Source organism: Cryptotermes secundus, unplaced genomic scaffold (genome assembly GCF_002891405.2).
Source record: "Cryptotermes secundus unplaced genomic scaffold, Csec_1.0 scaffold929, whole genome shotgun sequence".
Lineage (NCBI taxonomy): Eukaryota > Metazoa > Arthropoda > Insecta > Blattodea > Kalotermitidae > Cryptotermes > Cryptotermes secundus.
Window position 1 is genome coordinate 564,925 of NW_019725015.1, and position 6,400 is coordinate 571,324.

Here is a 6,400-nt window from a genome sequence, read left to right on the forward strand (position 1 = left end):
CAAGAGGCTGGAGAAGATGATGAAGAAACAAGAAGTAAGTAACTATTTTTAACCAATTTCTTGTACTGAGACCGCGGAAATAAGTCGCTTCACATCTCCCTTGAACTAACATACTTCACCCTCCATCCTGTATTTTCCTTCTGTTGTCTGGCCATTGTGTTCACACAAGTGTTGAAGTCTTAATCATGTGATAATCTTCACTAGCAGCAAGTGGTTAAGGCTGGTTGATACAGACGAGAGGGGACTGTAGGCAGCAATAGGCAGAGTGAGGGAATATGCAAGCACTGTCATCCTCACTATCCATTTGATTTTTCCTTGGGTTCTGTATATATTGTCTCCTTTCCATATCAGTACTGTTGAAGGAGCCATGACTATACCTCCTGCTTGACTACAGGAACATTCTGTGCTTTGCCGAAGAAACTCACTTCTACAGTAATGTATCTGACTTATTTCAAGCAGTGCCAGTATTCAATTTTTGGTTGGGAGTCGATTGGCAGTTGTGTGATTTTCCTCACTCCTCACAACAGATTCATGGATATTACCTTGCAGTAGAGTGTGCAGTTTCTGCTTCTGTCTCTATGAATTCACGATTCATAATTGCCACCCATTTGATGCTGTGTAACCTCTGAAGTTAATGGAGTGGCATAATATAATAATTTAATTCACACCCTGCCATCTCCCTTGGATTGTGGTCTTCTGGATTATGATACCGTATGTTCTGGTATGTGACTGCTAATATTTCCAAAGATCCTACTGCCTTGATCTGCAACCCCACAGATAGAAGTAGTGGGTCTTCCAAATGTTGGCAGATTCTAAATCTTTCAAATTAAGAAGATTGAAGCTTCAGAATTCTGCCATGAAGATGGAAGCAGCGGGTTCCCCACATAGTTAGTACCCCCTGACCAGACTACACAGAATCGTAACTCAGAAGTCCACAATTCAAATCCTTGCTGCTGTAAAAACCTCTTAACCTTAAGCACCCCTCCAAGTTTGAGAACACTTACTCCTCTGCATAGATTATGTAATGTAAAATGGGAGGATAATTATGAATTGGAATGTTCAAGGACAGTGAAATTGAGGCTTATTGTAAGGTTCTGTTCCAACTTCTGCCTGTGTGATATTTGAATGTTCAGTCATATTTACTGACTGTGTATTGGCAGTCTAGGCAGTGAAATGATTAAACATCCAAGGTATATTAACAGAGAAATGGCAAGTGGCTGAGAAACAGGCGGTGCCAGCATTCAGTACACCAGAGTCCAGTGTTTGACTAGCAGTCAAGCCAGGAGAGTTACTTATCACAGACAGCCCTTATCGCCCCTACAATTGTAGAGCTCATTTTGAAAATAGTTACTAATCCACTGATATATTGGGTTTTTGGACTTTATCCATCGTCCTGGTTTTTAAGATAATTAATAAAAACACGACGTTTCGGAAACTGGATCTGTTTCCATCCTCAGGTGAAGGAAAACACCTGTTCCGTTGGGTCCCTGAATAATCAGGGTCCAGTGATTGAGGCTAGCTCTTTCTAACGGACCCAACAGAATAGGTGTTTTCCTTCACCTGAGGACGGAAACAGATCCAGTTTCCGAAACGTCGTGTTTTTATTAATTATCTTAAAAACCAGGACGATGGATAAAGTCCAAAAACCCAATATATCAGTGTGTTATACACCATCGTCAGAATCCTATAGTAACTAATAGTTACTAATGTTTGCTGAAATATTATGTACAACTGAACAAGTGACAGCCCAATTTTAAAAGATTGTACTGACCATGAAATTGTAAGATCCAGAAATGCCTTAGGGCTATGATAAATTTATATGGGTACTCTGAAATCAGAGTTTGTTAAACTGTCATTGTAGTTTCAACACACTTTCCGTCCCTTGTGACTGGCATTTGTGTTGATATCATGATGCCTCCAGTAAATCTGTTGGGCCATATTCCAGAAGTGGCTGTATTTCAAGACGACGTCCATTATAAGGCTGCCCTGCTTTTTATGCTAACTTCTGCCTGCTTGGCATACTTCATACAAACTTTTCATTCCCTTGATTGATTCTGTAAGTGGGCATGTATTATAACGCTTTGTGGAGCAAACTGTGTGATATTGCACACTGTACATGTAGCAGGATTATCCCTCTTCAAGATGTAGTAACATTTTTTTTTTTTTTAAGTGGAGAGGTCTGTCTGTATGTTACATGAACTGATCTGCCCTACAGGATTGCAGGAGCAGATTGGCCCAAAAATGGGAGCTTGGTCATTCCCTTAAGAGTACAGAATATTATAATGTATTCATTTTGTGCAAATGCATAAAAATGGGATAGTCAGTTACAAGCTTCCTGTTTTATGAAAGTGTGAGGACAAGAGTTTTATCATGTGGGATGTAAGGCCATGTCTTGAAAGTCAACAGCGGTTTTGGAGAAACAACATATTTATGGTCTATGAATAAACCAAGTGAAGCAGGATTCAAGGGAGATTCAAAATCAACTATATGAACGGTAACAGAAGAAAAGTGAGGTTTTGTGACTTGTGGAAGCACAATCCGGGGATTATCGCCGTCATTTGGAATCGAGAGTATCAGTTTGGCATATTTCCGATAGGAGTTACAAAAAAAGGTGACATTCAGGAAGACATGGAACACATAAAATGCCTTGGAATACACGCATATTGATATCTGTTACATGAGGAGCTACTTCCCTATCACATATATTATCATATTTTCTTCGACAGGATTTATGAAACGTGACCATCAAGAAGAAAGCGGTATTGCAATAAAATCCACCGTCGTCAGGTAGTTGTTGCACTGACAGTACGTTCGTCATTCAAGTTACGTTAATTTACGTCTCTATTTTAACGTGTCAACAGCTTTATCGAATAATTTATATCGCTTAGATCTATTACATTTTCAAAATAAAACTAAATTAAACACGACATTAAAATCTTATATTCACGGTAGGGTAAGAAAAAGTTGTTCTGGCATGGTCACTATCGATCACTATCTTACTATCATTTTAATTATTTGGAAGTCGTGGCATTAATATTTCAAAATACTTTTTTCTTAATAGAATTTCGAATCTAAATCATACAGACGAAATTAAGTGTAATAATAATAATAATAGTAATAATATTTGCGAGGCAATATTTAATCCTTTGAGAACCAATCAGAGTACAGAGCTTCTATCTTTGCGCGGGAATTACGGTTCCTCCATGACGTCTTATTACGCGTTAGTAGAAATGAAGGCAAGCTATACAGCAGTCGTAAGATTACAGAAACCGGTTACAGTTAATGTATCTTTGTGTGTTTTGTTGAGTGTATTCCCATGAACAGCCCTTACAGACAATGGTGAAAATGTACTGGAATTTTTCCGAGTTTCCTGGAATATTTTCGTTGGGAATTAACATGGACTTGGCTGCTGGTGAGTTGCATTATTTCATACAATTTCCGTAATTTTAGGTAGAATTCATTGTAGCTATTCTAAGATTTTCCATGTCTGAACCGTTCTTGTTGATAGTATCATTTAATAATCTCGTCACACGTAGATACGCATAGTGGGATTATATTGGATGGTACAATTACATCACCGGTAGTGTAATTCGTACATTTCATAGAGACTTTTTGTACCACATATGATTATCCGTAAAATGTCTTACTTGTGTTTGAGATTAATGTCTTGAAAAGAGAACGAGTGTGTGCGAGTGGGTAAAACCGAACGGGTTTGTTTAGCGGTAATGCGCCAGGCTTTTATTTATTTATTTTTTTTTGGGTGGGGGGGGGTGCTCTGTTCGAATCTCGACTGTGACGCTGGAAATCCAGACCTGGGTTTTTTCATGATTTTCCTCAGTCAATATAGGGAAATTCTGTGCTAGTGCCGCGATTAGGTTATGACTGCTTTCTTCCAAATCTTTTCTAATTCATTAGTCATATATCATCCTGCCATTCGGTGTGAAATAGTCACAGTACTGAGAGAGTAGTAAAATGAACCTCCATATGAGTAAAATCTGAATTCTCCTGAAAGACAGGTTTCACTTTTTGTGAAAAATCCATGTGTTGGTTTACATTTTAAACTGGTTATTTGTGTAATGAATTCATTTAATTACATAATTAGCTTATTTTTAAGAATTATTAAATTTTGTAGGTGAGCGTATGAGGACCTGTAAATCATGCTTTGATTGCTGTTGTCTTGGGTGCAACCAGGAATTTATTCTGGGAAGGGGACTGCCAGGAAATTTGTTTACAAACTTATGTTTAAGCCACTTAAGACTCTGTCGATTGCCCTCAAGTATTCAGGGCAGAATAATAAATACTTTTAATTCTTATTGTTCATATTTGGTATACTCTTCAATTTTTATTTTGTTATTTTTAAATCCAAGGGAAGAGCAATATACCTGATTAGCCCCCTCCCCCACCCATGATTGTAATATTAAAGTAACTATAAACTATAAGAGTTAATTGGCTTAAAGCAAAAGTTTTATGAAACAAAGATATCAGGATAATAATTTGCAGCAGGGTGGGTGGTTGGTGAACCAGAATTGAGTGCCTTACCTCAGTTTTCACTGGACTTCACAGTTCAAGAATATATATGGCAGAACCATAAAGTTTTAATTAGTAGAAGTAATGTGTCATTTGTTACTGAAATCAGTGCAGTACTGAAATATACTGTACATTTTTTAAGCATTATAAACACAACTGAAGCACTGTGGGGCTGCACGCAAGTGGCCAGTGAACTTCAGTAATATTCTGGAACCCTGCCATAGAGGGTAGTGTACCAGACTATATGTTTACATTTCCTGAACAGAAAAGAAAGTGCTGTAATATATTTCATAGTAAATAAACCAGGATTTAGGATGTGAACTCACCTTGCTGCTGTGCGAACCAAAGGTGTGTCACTGATTTCTGAATAATGATATGGCTATCAGATACTTCCATCTTTTGGGATATATTGCTGTACAGTCTGCTAAAGTCACCCAAATACAAGCGCTATATCCCAGAAGATAGGGCACTTCATGATATGGATTTTCCTAGTGACAGTACATTCTTCATTAACCCCCCAGTAAGTAAAGACCCAAGTGTTAGATCTGTGGATAAGTGTAGCTGCATTTCACATGGACATCTTTCTGGTAATATGTGAAAAGTCCTTTTCTTATTCCCAGTGTTCTAAAGACACTGTTGTCCAGTTATGGGTATGACTCTTGACTTCTCTTTCTTTTTATCTGCTCCTTTTGAGATTCTCATGACAGTGACTGCAAAAAGTGTTCTCGTCTGGGTTGTATGCTGTGTAGTTTGGAGACGGGCCAACCCCAACTTTTTGGAGGAACATGTCCATATTCAGGGTTGAAGACTAAGCCAAGCAAGAAACCAGCAGAAGAGGTGGCAAGCTAAGCTGTCCACACTACACAGTGTTGCAACCCAGAAGACTGTATTCTCTACATTCTTTAGTCCTGTCAGAATTCATTCTTATGTTTTTTTTTTTTTTAGTTTCCTGTGGATGATTGTTTTTTGTGAAGTTTAAAATTCCATTGCTATTTCTTTGTTTCTGTTGTGGTTGAAGAGCCCTTCCCATGAAACACATTTCATTAATGTCAGACTTTTAATTTGTAAGAATCTGAAGGACTTACTTCAAAGGTGATATCTATTTTGATGTCCTCACTGATCAATTCAGCAAAACTGTGGCGAAGTTCTCACATATTAAACAAATGAGTTAACCCAATTGGTCACTGGACGTACATGTTACCGAAACAATGCTTAAACATATATAGCGGCACATATCCATGGAAATCGTGATGTATATTTGTATGATCTCTATCCATATATGGTAAAGCTATCCCTGTAATGGGTTGTGAAGACTCATAGAGTTGTGAGACGTCAAGGCTTGCACATTTTCTAAGACAGTCGGCTCATAGATGGTGGTCAGATTGTCAGCCTTACATGCCAGCTGCCCTTTACCCCCCAGGAAGATTCCCGGTACTCATTTGTTTTAGAGGCTGAGTTGACCCCAGGGCCATAGTGTGGTGGAAGGATTAGGTGAATGGAAAAAACCACTTCATTCGGATTCGAACCTGACTTGCTGGCTCATAGCATAGTGCCTCAACCAACTATGTCTATACATATATGCCTCTTATTAATTCCAAGCATCTCTACTAGGAAATACTATCTTGGTCTTCATTTTTACAGTCTGTAGGGTCTATATATCAGTTTATTAAGGTCTCCATTATTCTACTAAGAATATTTTCACGGATATGGTCAGTAATATTGTTTTTCTTGGATATAAAATTCATTTATTAATATAAGAAAATGCATTGTTTGTAAGATATTCTGAAATATTAACAATGAACAGGCAGCAGCAGCTGGACAAAAACAGAAAGCACTTATAACCTCGTGAAGGAACAGGTTACATACATACATA